Consider the following 16,191-nt stretch of genomic DNA (forward strand, 5'->3'; position numbering starts at 1 on the left):
AAATTCTAGAACCATATCTTGTGATTTCTTATGAATCAAGTCATTAATTGTGATTTTAAAAATCAAATCTTTTTCAAAACTAATTTCTATCATATCTTTTCAAAAATATCTTCTTATCTTATCTTTTTCAAAAATATCTTTTCAAAATATCTTTTCTAACTTCCTAACTTCTTATCTTTTCAAAATTTGTTTCAACTAACTAACTAACTTTTTGTTTGTTTCTTATCTTTTTCAAAACTACCTAACTAACTCTCTCTCTCTCATTTTCGAAAATATCTCTCCCCTTTTTCAAAATTTCTTTTTAATTTATTAATTATTTTAATTTTTAAAACTTAATTTTCGAAAATTACTAACAATTTTTCAAAAACCATTTTCAAAAATCACTAACTCCTTTTCAAAAATAATTTTCGAAAATTCCCTCCTTCTCTCTCATTCTATTCTATTTATTCATTCATATCCTAACATCTCATCTCACATCTCTTCCATTCGTACAGTTGCATTTCTTCCTTTACATCACATTCTTTGTCTCCCCCTTCTCTTCCACTCACAAAGGGATCCCTATACTGTGGTATAGAGGATCTCTATTATTATTATCATTTTTCTGGCCATTCTTCCTTGTCATATGAGCAGGAGCAAGGATAAGAACATTCTTGTGGAAGCAGATCCAGAACCTGAAAGGACTCTGAAGAGAAAATTAAGAGAAGCTAAAATACAACAATCCAGAGATAAACTTTCAGAAATTTTCGAACAGGCAGAAGAGATGGCAGCCGAAAATAATAATAATGCAAGGAGGATGCTTGGTGACTTTACTGCACCTAATTCCAATTTACATGGAAGAAGCATCTCCATTCCTGCCATTGGAGCAAACAACTTTGAGCTGAAACCTCAATTAGTTTCTCTGATGCAGCAGAACTGCAAGTTTCATGGACTTCCATCTGAAGATCCTTTTCAGTTCTTAATTGAATTCTTGCAGATATGTGATACTGTTAAGACTAATGGAATAGATCCTGAAGTCTACAGGCTCATGCTTTTCCCTTTTGCTGTAAGAGACAGAGCTAGATTATGGTTGGATTCTCAACCCAAAGACAGCCTGAACTCTTGGGATAAGCTGGTCACGGCTTTCTTAGCCAAGTACTTTCCTCCTCAAAAGCTGAGCAAGCTTAGAGCTGATGTTCAAACCTTCAGACAGAAAGAAGGTGAATCCCTCTATGAAGCTTGGGAAAGATACAAACAGTTGACCAAAAAGTGTCCTTCTGACATGCTTTCAGAATGGACCATCCTGGATATATTCTATGATGGTTTATCTGAGCTATCAAAGATGTCACTGGACACTTCTGCAGGTGGATCCATTCACCTAAAGAAAACGCCTGCAGAAGCTCAAGAACTCATTGACATGGTTGCTAATAACCAGTTCATGTACACTTCTGAAAGGAATCCTGTGAATAATGGGACGCCTATGAAGAAGGGAGTTCTTGAGGTTGATACTCTGAATGCCATATTGGCTCAGAATAAAATATTGACTCAGCAAGTCAATATGATTTCTCAGAGTCTGCATGGAATGCAAGCTGCATCCAACAGTACTCAAGAGGCATCTTCTGAAGAAGAAGCCTATGATCCTGAGAACCCTGCAATAGCAGAGGTGAACTACTTAGGTGAACCTTATGGAAACACCTATAACTCAACATGGAGAAATCATCCAAATTTCTCATGGAAGGATCAAAAGCCCCAACAAGGCTTTAATAATGGTGGAAGAAACAGGTTTAGCAATAGCAAGCCTTTTCCATCATCAACTCAGCAACAGACAGAGAACTCTGAACAAAATGCCTCTAATTTAGCAAATCTAGTCTCTGATCTATCTAAGGCCACTGTAAGTTTCATGAATGAAACAAGGTCTTCCATTAGAAATCTGGAAGCACAAGTGGGCCAGCTGAGTAAAAGGATCACTGAAATCCCTCCTAGTACTCTCCCAAGCAATACAGAAGAGAACCCAAAAGGAGAGTGCAAGGCCATTGACATAAGCGCCATGGCCGAACCTCTGAGGAGAGGAAAGGACGTGAATCCCAAGGAGGAAGACCTCCTGGGACGTCCAGTGATCAATAAGGAGCGTCCCTCTGGGGAACCAAAGGACTCTGAGGCTCATCTAGAGACCATAGAGATTCCATTGAACCTCCTTATGCCCTTCATGAGCTCTGATGAGTATTCCTCTTCTGAAGAGAATGAGGATGTCACTGAAGAGCAAACTGCCAAGTTTCTTGGTGCAATCATGAAGCTGAATGCCAAATTGTTTGGCATTGATGCTTGGGAAGTTGAACCTCCCTTGTTCATCAATGAACTAAGTGATCTGGATCAACTGACATTGCCTCAGAAGAGACAGGATCCTGGAAAGTTCATAATACCATGTACCATAGGCACCACGATCTTTAAGGCTCTGTGTGACCTTGGTTCAGGAATAAACCTCATGCCCCTCTCTGTAATAGAGAAACTGGGAATCTATGGGGTGCAAGCTGCTAAAATTTCACTGGAGATGGCAGACAGCTCAAGAAAACAGGCTTATGGACAAGTAGAAGATGTACTAGTAAAGGTTGAGGGCCTTTACATACCTACTGATTTCATAGTCCTGGATACTGGAAAGGAAGAGGATGAATCCATCATCCTAGGAAGACCTTTCCTGGCCACAGCAAGAGCTGTGATTGATGTTAACAGAGGTGAAATATTCCTTCAATGGAATGAGAACTCCCTTGTATTCAAAACTCAAGGATCCCCCTCTGCAACCATGAAGAGGAAGCATGAAAAGCTTCTCTCAAAGCAGAGTCAACCAGAGCCCCCACAGTCAAACTCTAAGTTTGGTGTTGGGAGGCCACAACCAAACTCTAAGTTTGGTGTTGAACTCCCATATCCAAACTCTAAGTTTGGTGTTGGAGAGTCTCAACAAAGCTCTGCACATCTGTGAGGCTCCATGAGAGCCCACTGTCAAGCTATTGACATTAAAGAAGCGCTTGTTGGGAGGCAACCCAATGTTTATCTAATTCTTATTTTTATTGTTTTTCATGTTTTCTTAGGTTCATGATCATGTGGAGTCACAAAATAAATATAAAAATTGAAAACGGAATCAAAAACAGCAGAAGAAAAATCACACCCTGGAGGAGCATCTGTCTGGCGTTCAGCGCCAGAACAGAGCATGGTTCTGGCGCTGAACGCCCAAAATGGGCAGCTTCTGGGCGCTGAACGCCAGAACAGGCATGGTTCTGGCGTTCAACGCCAGAAATGGCACACAGATGGGCGTTGAACGCCCAAAATGGCCACCAACCTGGCGCTGAACGCCCAGAGTTGGGTACAAGGGCATTTTTACATGCCTAATGGGTGCAGGGATGTAAATCCTTGAACACCTCAGGATCTGTGGACCCCACAGGATCCACTCAGGATCTGTAGACCCCACAGGATCCACTCAGGATCTGTGGACCCCACAGGATCCACTCAGGATCTGTGGACCCCACAGGATCCCCACCTACCTCCACTCACCTCTTCTCACCACTCTCTTTCACACAACCCCATAAACACTCTTCCCTAAAAACCCCTCACCAATCACCTCAATCTCTCTTCCCCACTAAACCTTCACCACTCACACCCACCCACTCTTCCCAATAAACCTACCTCATAAACTCCACCTACCTTTAAAATTCAAAACCAATTTCCCACCCAAACCCACCCATATGGCCGAACCACTACCCCACCTCCCTCCCCTATATAAAGACCTCCATTCTTCATCAAATTCACACAACACACCCCTCTACACCCTTCTTGGCCGAAACCACATCACCCTCTCCCTCTCCTCCATTTCTTCTTCTTCTTCATCTATTCTTTTGTTTATTGCTCGAGGGCGAGCAATATTCTAAGTTTGGTGTGGTAAAAGCATAGCTTTTTTGTTTTTCCATTACCATTGATGGCACCCAAGATCAGAGAATCCTCTAGAAGAGGGAAAGGGAAGACAAAAGCTTCCACATCCGAGTCATGGGAGATGGAAAGGTTCATCTCCAAAGCCCATCAAGACCACTTCTATGATGTTGTGGCCAAGAAGAAGGTGATCCCTGAGGTCCCTTTTAAACTCAAAAGAAATGAGTATCCGGAGATCCGACATGAAATTCAAAGAAGAGGTTGGGAAGTTCTAACAAATCCCATCCAACAAGTCGGTATCTTAATGGTTCAAGAGTTCTATGCCAATGCATGGATCACCAAGAACCATGATCAAAGTAAGAACCCGGATCCAAAGAACTATGTTACAATGGTTCGGGGGAAATACTTAGATTTTAGTCCGGAAAATGTGAGGTTGGCGTTCAACTTGCCATACATGGAAGAGAACGCACGCCCCTACACAAGGAGAGTCAACTTTGATCAAAGGTTGGACTAAGTCCTTATGGACATATGTGTAGAAGGAGCTCAATGGAAGATTGACTCCAAAGGCAAGCCGGTTCAACTAAGAAGATTGGACCTCAAGCCTATTGCTAGAGGATGGTTGGAGTTTATTCAATGCTCAATCATTCCCACTAGCAACCGGTCTGAAGTTACTATAGACCGGGCCATCATGATCCACAGCATCATGATTGGAGAAGAGGTGGAAGTTCATGAGATTATACCTCAAGAACTCTACAAGGTGGCTGACAAGTCCTCCACCATGGCAAGGTTAGCCTTTCCTCACCTCATTTGCCACCTATGCAATTCAGCTGGGATTGACATAGAGGGAGATATCCTCATCAAAGAGGACAAGCCCATCACTAAGAAAAAGATGGAGCAAGCAAGAGAGCCCAGTCATGGAGCTCAAGAGGCGTATGAAGCTCATCACCATGAGATTCCGGAAATGCCTCAAATGCACTTTCCTCCACAAAACTATTGGGAGCAAATCAACACCTCCCTAGGAGAATTGAGTTCCAATATGGGACAACTAAGGGTGGAACATCAAGAGCACTCCATCATGCTCCATGAAATAAGAGAAGATCAAAAAGCAATGAGGGAGGAGCAACAAAGACAAGGAAGAGACATAGAAGAGCTCAAGGACATCATTGGTTCCTCAAGAAGGAAACGCCACCATCACTAAGGTGGATTCATTCCTTGTTCTTATTTCTTCTGTTTTTTGTTTTCTATGTTTGTGTCTTCATTACATGATCATTAGTAGTTAGTAACTTTGTCTTAAAGATATGAATGTCCTATGAATCTATCACCTCTCTTAAATGAAAAATGTCTTAATTCAAAAGAACAAGAAGTACATGAGTTTCGAATTTATCTTTGAACTTAGTTTAATTATATTGATGTGGTGACAATGCTTCTTGTTTTCTGAATGTATGCTTGAACAGTGCATATGTCTTTTGAAGTTGTTGTTTAAGAATGTTAAATATGTTGGCTCTTGAAAGAATGATGACTAGGAGACATGTTATTTGATAATCTGAAAAATCATAAAAATGATTCTTGAAGCAAGAAAAAGCAGCAAAGAACAAAGCTTGCAGAAAAAAAAAAAAGAAGAAGAAAAAAAGAAAAAAATAGGCGAAAAAAAAATAGAAAGAAAAAGAAAAGGCAAGCAGAAAAAGCCAATAACCCTTAAAACCAAAAGGCAAGGGCAAATAAAAAGGATCCCAAGGCTTTGAGCATCAGTGGATAGGAGGACCTAAAGGAATAAAATCCTGGTCTAAGCGGCTAAACCAAGCTGTCCCTAACCATGTGCTTGTGGCGTGTAGGTGTCAAGTGAAAACTTGAGACTGAGCGGTTAAAGTCAAGGTCCAAAGCAAAAACAAAGAGTGTGCTTAAGAACCCTGGACACCTCTAATTGGGGACTTTAGCAAAGCTGAGTCACAATCAGAAAAGGTTCACCCAGTTATGTGTCTGTGGCATTTATGTATCCGGTGGTAATACTGGAAAACAAAGTGCTTAGGGCCACGGCCAAGACTCATAAAGAAGCTGTGTTCAAGAATCATCATACTGAACTAGGAGAGTCAATAACACTATTCGAAATCTGAAGTTCCTATAGATGCCAATCATTCTGAACCTCAATGGATAAAGTGAGATGCCAAAACTATTCAAGAGGCAAAAAGCTATAAGTCCCGCTCATATGATTGGAGCTATGTTTCATTGATAGTTTGGAATTTATAGTATATTCTCTTCTTTTTATCCTATTTGATTTTCAGTTGCTTGGGGACAAGCAACAATTTAAGCTTGGTGTTGTGATGAGCGGATAATTTATACGCTTTTTGACATTGTTTTTAGTATGTTTTTAATAGGATCTAGTTATTTTTAGGGATGTTTTCATTAGTTTTTATGTTAAATTCACATTTCTGGACTTTACTATGAGTTTGTGTGTTTTTCTATGATTTCAGGTATTTTCTGGCTGAAAATTGAGGGACTTGAGCAGAAATCAGATTCAGAGGTTGAAGAAGGACTGCTGATGCTGTTGGATTCTGACCTCCCTGCACTCAAAGTGGATTTTCTGGAGCTACAGAACTCGACATGGCGCGCTTTCAATTGCGTTGGAAAGTAGACATCCAGGGCTTTCCAGCAATATATAATAGTCCATACTTTGGCCAAGAATTGACGACGTAAACTGGCGTTCAACGCCAGCCTTCTGCCCAAATCTAGCGTCCAGCGCCAGAAAAGGATCCAAAACCAGAGTTGAACACCCAAACTGGCACAGAAACTGGCGTTCAACTCCACAAATGGCCTCTGCACGTGCAACACTCAGGCTCAGCCCAAACACACACCAAGTGGGCCCCGAAAGTGGATTTATGCATCAATTACTTACTCATGTAAATCCTAGTAGCTAGTTTATTATAAATAGGACCTTTTACTATTGTATTAGGCATCTTTTGATCATCTTAGGATCTTAGGATCATCTTTGAACGCATTGTTCTTAGACCATGGGGGCTGGCCATCTCGGCCATGCCTGGACCTTCACTTATGTACTTTTAACGGTAGAGTTTCTACACTCCATAGATTAAGGTGTGGAGCTCTGCTGTTCCTCAAAGATTAATGCAAAGTACTACTGTTTTCTATTCAATTCTTCTTATTTCGCTTCTAAGATATCCATTCGCACCCAAGAACGTGATGAAGGTGATGATTATGTGTGACGCTCATCATCCTTCTCCCTTATGAACGCGTGCCTGACAAACACTTCTGTTCTACATGAAATAAGCTAGAATGAATATCTCTTAGATCTCCTAACCGGAATCTTCGTGGCGTAAGCTAGAATGATGGTGGCATTCAAGAGAATCCGGAAAGTCTAAACCTTGTCTGTGGTATTCCGAGTAGGATTCAATGATTGAATGACTGTGACGAGCTTCAAACTCGCGAGTGCTGGGCATTAGTGACAGACGCAAAAGGAGGGTGAATCCTATTCCAGCATGATCGGGAACCGACAGATGAATAGCCGTGCCGTGACAGGATGCATGAGCATATTATTCACTGAGAGGAGGGGATGTAGCCACTGACAACGGTGATGCCCTTGCATAAAGCCAGCCATGGAAAGGAGTAAGACTGATTGGATGAAGATAGCAGGAAAGCAGAGGTTCAGAGGAACGAAAAGCATCTCCATTCGCTTATCTGAAATTCCTACCAACGATTTACATAAGTATCTCTATCTCTATTTTATTATATCATATTCGAAAACACCATTATCACTTTATATCTGCCTGACTGAGATTTACAAGGTGACCATAGCTTGCTTCATACCAACAATCTCCGTGGGATTCGACCCTTACTCACGTAAGGTATTACTTGGACGACCCAGTGCACTTGCTGGTTAGTTGTATCGAAGTTGTGACAATTATGAATTAAGATCAAAGCACCAAGCTTTGGAGCCATTACCAGGGATTGTTCGAGCCTGGACATCACAATTTCGTGCACCAGGACTCAACTAGATATCTTTTATGAAGGTTTGGGTGAAATGTCCAAGATATGCTTAGATAATTCTGCAAGTGATTCATTGCACAAGAAGAAGACACCGGAGGAGACTATTGAGCTGATTGAATTGGTTGCTAGCAACCAATATTTATACTCATCTAACAGAAATCCTGTGAACTCTGAGGCTCTTCAGAAGAAGGGTGTTATGGAAGTAGAAGCTCTTAATGCTCTTCTTGCTCAGAACAAGCTTATGTCTCAGCAAATAAGTATACTTACTCAACAGATGGGTGGCATGCAAGTCTCAGTTATCAACACCCAAAATCCAACTCAAGAAGTCTCTTATGACATGACAGGTAATTTTGTGTAAAATGATAATTATGACTATGTTCAATGCTCTTCTGAATAGGTCAATTACATGGGGAGTGGTCCTAAAAATTCCAACAATGATCCATATTCTAAGACATACAATCAGGGGTGGAGAAATCACCCAAATTTTGGGTGGAGGGACCAACCTCAAAGACCTCAGAACTTCAAGAATAATTCTTAGGGTGGCTTCCAACAGAACAATCACAATAACCGCCAATTTCAGTCTCAGCTGGAGGTGTGCAAAAAAACTGGTTTCACTGAACTGAATTGAAACTGAACTAAAACTGTTTTAAATAAACCAGTTTTTTTAAATAAAAAACTGAACCGAAACCATAGTTTTTATGAAAACCAGTTTATTAAAAACCAGTTTTTATGGTTTAGTTTAGTTTTAAACCAAATTAAACCTGGTTTTATTTAAACTCTAAAATTAGTTTTTACATACTCTTTCTCTCTCTCCCTTCACTTTCTCTCTCCCCTTCCTCTCTCTCTCCTCTTTCTCCCCACTCTCTCCTTTCTCTCTCCTCTTTCTCCCCCCTCTCTCCCTTCTCTCTCTCTTTCCTCTCTCTCTCTCTCCTCTTTGTCTCCCTCCTCTCTCTCTCTCTCTCTCTCTCTCTCTCTCCCCGTCTCTCTTCCTCTCTCTCTCTCTCTCTCCCCCTTCTCCCTCTCCTTCTCCTCTCTCTCTCTCTGTCTCTCTTCCTCTCTCTCCTCTCTCTCTCTCCTCTCCCTCTCTTCGTCTTTCTCTCTCTCTCTCTCTCTCTCTCTCTCTCTCTCTCTCGCTTTCCTTCTCTCTTCTTCTCTCTCTCCCTCCCTCCTTTTCCTCGCTCTCCCCTTTTCTTTCTCTCTCTCCCCCCTCTTTCTTCCTCTCTCTCTCCTTTTTCTCTTTCTTCCCCTCTTCTCTCTCTTTCTTTTTCCTCTCGCTCTCTCTCCCTCTCTTTCCTTTTTCTCTCCTCTCCCTCGTTCCCCCTCCCTTCCCCCGTCTCTCTCTCTCTCTCTCTCTCTCTCTCTCTCTCTCTCTCCACCCTCCTCTCTCTCTTTCTCCTCTTTCTTCCCTTCCTTTCTCTCTTTTCTCTTTCTCTCTCAACCTTCTCTCACTCTCTATCTCTCTTCTCTCTCTCTTCTCCTCTTTTCTCCAAAATAAGAGAGAGAATGAGGGAGAGAGAAAAGAAGAAAAAATAGGGGAGAAAGAGAGATAGAAAAAAGAGAGAGGGGAGGAGGAGGAGAGAGAGAGAGGGAGAGAAAGTAAGAGAGACAAAGAGAAAGAGAGAGGGAGAGAGAGAGGGGGGAGGGGAAGAGTGAAGGAGAGAAAGTGAGAGAGAAAGAGAGAGGGGGAGAGAGAGAGAGAGAGGAGGGAAAGAGGAAAGGAGAGAGAGATAGAGAAGAAGAGGCATAGGGATAAGAGAGAGAGAATGAGAGAAAGGGATAGAGGGAGAAAAGGAAGAGAGAAAGAAAGGGGAGGGGGAGAAAGAGGGGCAGGGGAGAGAGAGATAGGAGGGGAAGAGAGGGGAAGATAAGAAGAGAGAGGGGGAGAGAGAGAAAAGGAAACGGGGGGAGAGAGAGGAAGACAAAGAGAGGGAAAGAGGAGAAAGAGGGAGAGAGAGAGAGAGAGCAGAGGAAGAGTGGGAGGGGAAGGAGAGAGAGAGAAAGGAAGAGAAGAAGAGAGAGAAAGGAGGGAGAGAGGGAGAGAAGAGGAGAAAGAGAGGAAGAGGGAGAGAGAGAGAGAGAGAGAGAGAGAGAGAGAGAGAGAAAGAAAGAGAAAAAGGGAGAGAAAGAGAGAGAGAAAGGGAGAGAAGAAGAGAGAAAAAGAGAGAGAGAGAGAGAGAAAGAGATGGAGAGGATGGAGAGAAAGGGAGGGAGAGAGAGAAGGGAGGAAAGAGAATGTAAAATCTAATTTTATATATGTTAAAAGAGAGAGAAAGAGATAGAGAAAGAGAGAGATGAGGGGGAAAGGAAAGGAGAAGTGGGAGAGAGAGAGAGAGAGAGAAAGAGAGAGAGAGGAAGATCGATAGGGGAGAGAGAGAATGAGAAAAGGGAAAGAGAGAGAGAGAGGGAGGGAGAGAGGAGGGGGAGAGAGAGAGAGAGAGACAAAGAGATGGGAGTGGAGAGAGAGAGAGAGAGAGAGAGAGAGAGAGAGAAGGAAAAGAGAGAGAAGAGGGAGAGAGAGAAAGGAGGGAGAGAAGAAGAGAGAGGAAGAGGGGAAGGAGAGATAGGGAGAGAAGGAGAGAGAAAGTGGGAGAGAGAGAAAGGAGGGGGAGAGAGAAAGAGAGAGAGAGAGAGAGAGAACGGAAAGAGAGAGAGAAAGAGAGAGAGAGGGGAGAGAGAGAGAGAGAGAGAGAGAGAGAGAGAGAGAGAAGAAGAAGAAGAAGAAGAGAGAGCGGGAGAGAGAAAATGTAAAAACTAATTTTATATATGTTAAAAGTTAAAACTAGTTTTAGCCTATAAACCAGTTTAAACTGGTTTTTTCAATTAAAACTGGTTTTATTTTTATGAACTGGTTTAAACTGGTACACTGTATTGTAAACTGATTTAAAACTATTTTTTTATTTGACAAAGTAGTTTGGTTCAGTTTCTAAACCATTTAAAATGGTTTAGTGCAGTTTCAGTTCAGTTTATAAAAAAACTGAACCATGAACACCCCTAGTCTCAGCAGCAACAACCACCTCAGCAGGCAAACTCTAAATCCCAAGAAGATTCTAATTGGGAGATGATGAGGAGTTTTATGTAGGAAACCAGAGCCTCCATTAGAAATTTAGAGGTGCAAATGGGCCAACTGAGCAAGCAAATATCTGAGAGGTCTACAAGTACATTTTCCGGTGATACAGTGGTGAACCCAAGAGAAGATTGCAAGGTTATTCAATTGAGAAGTGGTAAAACAGCTGGCTCTGAGACAAAGGCTAATGAAGAGCTAGTTGAAAAGGAAGCTCTAGAGGAGAAGAAGGAAGAAGTGAAGCACGCCCCTCCAAAGCGTGCAGACAACCCATTCCCTGACTCTCTTGACATGTATCCTACATTGCCAAAGGCTCCTGAATACAAGCCAAAAATGCCATATTGACGTTGGGATTTTTGCTAGTAAATAATTTTAATAAAATAGTCGCTTTGTAGATATAATTTCTAAACCAACAAAAATCCCTTCGTACAAACGTTTTGGTTGTCACAAGTAACAAACCTTAAAAATTGATAACCGAAGTATTCAAACCTCGGGTCGTCTTCTCAAGGAACTGCAGGAAAGTATGTTCTTATTATTGGTTATGGAGATTGTAAATTTGGGGTTTCAAGAATGAGGAACAAATATGACAAATAATTTAAATGGCAATTAAAAATAAATAAATAACTGTAAAATAAACTTTTGGCAAGGTATGAGAATTTGGAAGTCCAGACTTAGTTATCCTTATCAATAATAATGAAAGTTGAATCTTAATTCCACTTAGTTAACCTTTACTAAAGCAAAGGGAAGTCAAGGGACTAATTAGTTTGATCTTCGAATCCTATTTATTTCCTAAGAAAAGGTTGGGATTATTGAAGTTCAGTTCAATTAGCAAAGATAACAGTTATCAATTATGTTGAGCTAAGATAACTCCTGAGTTATTGCTTTCTTAACCAAGACCAAAAGGGGAAAAAGTAAATTTGCTGGAATAAAAATGTCTTTAGATTGGAAGTAATGGTGACATAAATAAAAGAAAGCAATAATAAACTGAAATACCTCAAATAGCATTAATTCAAATAATCAGGAACATAGAAGAATTCATAAATTATTAAATGGTAAAAGTAAATAATCAACTAAAGTAATGGAATGAATAAAAGTGAAAGGGAAGCTTAAATTAAAGGAACATTAAACCTGGGATCGAGAGTCACTCCTAAAATTAAGAGAAATCCTAAATCCTAAGAGAGAGAGAGAGGAGAGAACCTCTCTCAAAACTAAATCTAAATCATGAGAAGTAACTAAATTGGCGAGCTCCCTTTGAATGGATGCATTCTCACACTTTATAATCTCTAATCTATGCCTTCTGGACTTGGATTTGGGCCAAAAAGGGCTTCAGAAATCGCTGGGAGAGTTTTCTGCAATTTCTGGTGCGTGGCCTCTGTCACGCGTCCGCGTGGGTCACGCGGTCGCGTTAGTCAGAGCTTTTCTTGTCACGCGGTCGCATTAGTCATACGACTGCGTCATATGTGTTTTGCTTAAGGCGCGTGGTCGCGTCAGTCATGTGGCCGCGTCGCTGTTGATTCGCGCTTGGCATGCGTTCGCGTCGCCCATGCGATTGCGTGGATGCCAGTTTCTTTAGAAACTCCGTTTTGTGCTTTCCTTCCATTTTTGTATGTTTCTTTTTTCATTCTTTAAGTCATTCCTGCCTTAGAAGATCTGAAACTACTCAACACACTAATCACGGCATCGAATGGAAATAAAGGTAATTAAAATAATTATTTTTAAAGCATAGGAAACATGTTTTTCACATACATCACATAATAAGGAAGGAGAAGTAAAACCATGCAATTAATATGAATAAGTGGGAGAAGGATTGAATAAATCACTCAAATTAAGCACAAAATATATCATAAAATATGGGTTTATCACATATCCTCAGAGACTTCATAAGGCTTCCAAAGAAAAGCAGTTCTCTAAATTTTTAGATGTCTTCAAGAAGCTACATATCAACATTCCTTTTGCAGAGGCTCTTGAGCAAATGCCCCTTTATGCTAAATTTATGAAAGAATTGTTGATTAACAAGAGGAATTGGAATGAGCAAGAAACCGTGGTGTTAACCAAGGAATGCAGTGCTATTATTCAACATAAACTTCCTTAGAAAATGCAAGATCCAAGGAGTTTTGTGATTCCTTGCACCATTGGAGATGTCACCATTCAGAGAGCTTTATGTGATCTTGGAGCTAGCATCAATCTCATGCCACTTTCAGTGATGAAAAAGCTTCAACTTGAGGAGGTAAAACCCACTCGTATTTCTCTTCAACTTGCTGATCTTTCTATTAAATTACATGTGGGTGTTGTTGAGGATTTACTTGTGAAAGTAGGACCCTTTATTTTTCCTACTGATTTTGTTATATTAGACATGGAAGAGGATGTAAAATCCTCTATTATTCTTGGTAGACCCTTTTTAGCTACAGGTAGAGCTTTGATTGATGTGCAAAAGGGTGAATTAATCCTGAGGGTCAATGAAGAACAGGTGGTCCTTAATGTTTTTGAAGCTCTCAAGCACCCTAATGATTCTGAAGGGTGTATGAAAATTGATGTTGTTGAACCACTTGTTCAAGAAGTACTAGAATCTGAGGTACTTGATGACATTCTGGATCCTATTTCTGAATATGAGTTAGTTGAAGTTGATGATTCACCACCCCAGAAGGCTATGGTTCACACACCTAAAGTAGAGGAGGAAGTCCCCAAGCTTGAGCTCAAACCTTTACCTTCTTCTCTGAAATATGTGTTCTTAGGTGAAAATGATTCCTATCCAGTGATTATTAGCTCTTCCCTGAAGCCTGAAGAGGAAGAGGCGCTTATTTCAGTGCTCAGGAGCCATAAAACAGCTCTTGGGTGGACCATTAATGACTTGAAGGGGATTAGTCCAACCAAGTGCATGCACAAGATCCTCCTTGAAGATGATGCTAAACCAGTTGTGCAACCACAAAGGAGACTCAATCCAACTATGAAAGAGGTAGTCCAAAAAGAGGTAATGAAACTATGGGAAGCATGTATTATTTACCCTATTTCTGACAGTCCTTGGGTAAGTCCGGTGCGGGTAGTTCCCAAGAAAAGAGGGATGACAGTGATCAAGAATAAAGAGAATGAGCTTATTCCTACAAGAACAATCACAGGATGGAGAATGTGTATAGACTACAGGAGGCTCAACACTGCTACAAGGAAGGATCACTTCCCCCTGCCTTTCATTGATCAGATGCTTGAGAGGTTAGCTGGTCATGCTTTTTACTGTTTTTCTAGATGGATATTCTGGATATAATCAAATTATAGTGGACCCTCAAGATCAAGAGAAGACAGCATTCACATGCCCCTATAGAGTATTTGCCTAAAGAAGAATGCCTTTTGGACTTTGCAATGCTCCAGCAACTTTTCAGAGGTGTATACTTTCAATTTTTTCTGATATGGTTGAAAAGTTCATTGAGGTATTTATGAATGACTTTTCTGTTTTTGGTAATTCTTTTGAATCTTGCCTTAAGCATTTATCTCTTGTTTTGAAACGGTGTCAAGAATTAAACCTTGTTTTAAATTGGGAAAATGTCATTTTATGGTTACAGAAGGTATTGTTCTTGGACATCGGATTTCAAGTAAGGGAATTGAGGTTGATAGAGCAAAGGTGGAGGTAATTGAAAAATTACCACCACCAGCTAATGTTAAGGCAGTCAGGAGTTTCTTAGGTCATGCAGGATTTTATAGAAGATTTATAAAGGATTTTTCTAAAATTGATAAACCTTTAAGCAACCTACTGGTTGCTGATGTTCCTTTTGTCTTTGATTCTGATTGTCTGCATGCTTTTGAAACTCTGAAAGCAAACCTTACCTCTGCTCCCATTATAGCTTCCCCTGACTAGGATTTACCATTTGAATTAATGTGTGATGCTAGTGACTTTGCTATAGGCGCTGTTTTAGGACAGAGACATGGTAAGCTTGTACATGTCATTTACTATGCTAGCCGTGTGTTAAATGATGCCCAAAAGAATTACACAACTACAGAAAAGGAATTATTAGCCGTTGTGTATGCTGTTGAAAAGTTTAGGTCCTATTTACTTGGTTCTAAGGATATTGTTTATACTGATCATGCTGCTTTGAAGTACCTTCTAACCAAACAAGATTCTAAACCAAGATTAATCAGATGGGTGTTGCTCCTTCAGGAGTTTGATATTGAGATAAAAGACAGGAAAGGGTCAGAAAATCAAGTAGCTGACCATCTCTCCAGAATTGAGCCTGAAGCAGGAGTACAACCACCCACAGCTGTGATTGAGACGTTTCTGGATGAGCAATTGTTCCTCATTCAGCAGGCTCTATGGTTTGCAGACATTGCCAATTATAAGGCCATGAATTTTATTCAAAGGGAGTATAGTAGGCAACAATTGAAGAAGCTATTGACTGATGCAAAGTACTACATTTGGGAGGAACCACACCTTTTTAAAAGGAGTTCAGATGGTATCATCCGGAGATGTGTCCCAGATGAAGAAAAACAGCAGATTCTTTGGCACTGTCATGGTTCTGAGTATGGAGGCCACTTTGGTGGTGAAAGGACAGCTACAAAGGTCCTTCAGAGCGGGTTTTACTGGCCGACTCTCTTCAGAGACTCAAGAGCATTTGTGAAGCACTGTGACAGATGTAAAAAAGCCACAAATCTCTCTGCCAACCATGAAATGCCACAACAGGGGATTCTTGAGGTTGAGTTATTTGATGTGTGGGGTATTGATTTCATGGGACCTTTCCCACCCTCACATTCAAACAACTATATTCTAGTGGCAGTTAATTATGTGTCCAAGTGGGTGGAAGCTGTGGCCCTACCCACCAATGATGCCAAGGTGGTAATGAGCTTTCTTCAGAGATATATCTTTAGCCGGTTTGGTGTCCCAAGGACACTCATTAGTGATGGTGGTAGCCACTTCTGTAACAGACAGTTGGACTCTCTTCTGCAGAGATATGGAGTCCGTCATAAAGTGGCAACCCCCTATCACCCTCAGACAAGTAGACAGGTTGAAGTTTTCAACAGAGAACTTAAGAGGATTTTAGAGAAGACCGTCAGTGTTTCAAGAAAGGACTGGTCTAGGAAGCTTGATGATACTCTCTGGGCATACCGGACAGCTTACAAGACTCCTATTGGCATGTCCCCTTATCAGTTGGTCTATGGCAAAGCTTGTCACTTGCCAGTTGAGTTGGAGCACAAAGCTTACTTGGCAATCCGATATCTGAATCTTGATTTAGAAGCTGCAGGAATCAAGCGAATGCTTCAGT

The 16,191-nt window shown here is 40.9% G+C and overlaps 1 non-coding gene across 1 annotated transcript; it reads right to left on the reverse strand.

Moving 5' to 3' along the window:
• Window positions 1-1,156: 1,156 nt before the first annotated feature.
• On the reverse strand, window positions 1,157-1,264 carry LOC148576422 (small nucleolar RNA R71). Its single transcript, XR_015903215.1, has one exon. It is a non-coding gene; the product is annotated as a small nucleolar RNA R71 (small nucleolar RNA).
• Between the last annotated feature and the right edge of the window lie 14,927 nt (window positions 1,265-16,191).

The sequence above is a fragment of the Arachis ipaensis genome, chromosome B1, assembly GCF_059453495.1.
Source record: "Arachis ipaensis isolate K30076 ecotype BB chromosome B1, ASM5945349v1, whole genome shotgun sequence".
In the NCBI taxonomy this organism is placed as follows: Eukaryota; Viridiplantae; Streptophyta; class Magnoliopsida; order Fabales; family Fabaceae; genus Arachis; species Arachis ipaensis.